The sequence below is a fragment of the Panthera uncia genome, chromosome B1 (assembly GCF_023721935.1).
Source record: "Panthera uncia isolate 11264 chromosome B1, Puncia_PCG_1.0, whole genome shotgun sequence".
In the NCBI taxonomy this organism is placed as follows: domain Eukaryota; kingdom Metazoa; phylum Chordata; class Mammalia; order Carnivora; family Felidae; genus Panthera; species Panthera uncia.
The window spans coordinates 30,239,042-30,239,396 of NC_064811.1; positions in this window are offsets into that span (position 1 = coordinate 30,239,042).

A 355-nucleotide genomic window follows, 5' to 3' on the forward strand; every position below is an offset into this window, starting at 1 on the left:
TAAATGGTTAGAGATTGGTATCTCGTCACGCACCCTGTTGAAAAAGGAAAAGGTTATAGAAGGGCAGATATTAGAAAGGGCAAGGGAATTTCAAACAAGAATAAGCAACATTCTATTATTGCAGATATAGTCATTGCCAAAGAACTGGAGGTATCATTAATCATGTTACATTGAAAGAAATGAGCAATTGATTTGGAGATGATTGGTAGCTATCACCTGTAAAGACTAGAAAAGAGAGATTTAAATAAAACACTTTACGATAAAGATCCAAAAGTGAAAAATACCTTAGAATTGAGGGACACTCAAGGAAGAGATAAAGAATGCATTAATACATGTTTATTGAGAGGTTGAGGAC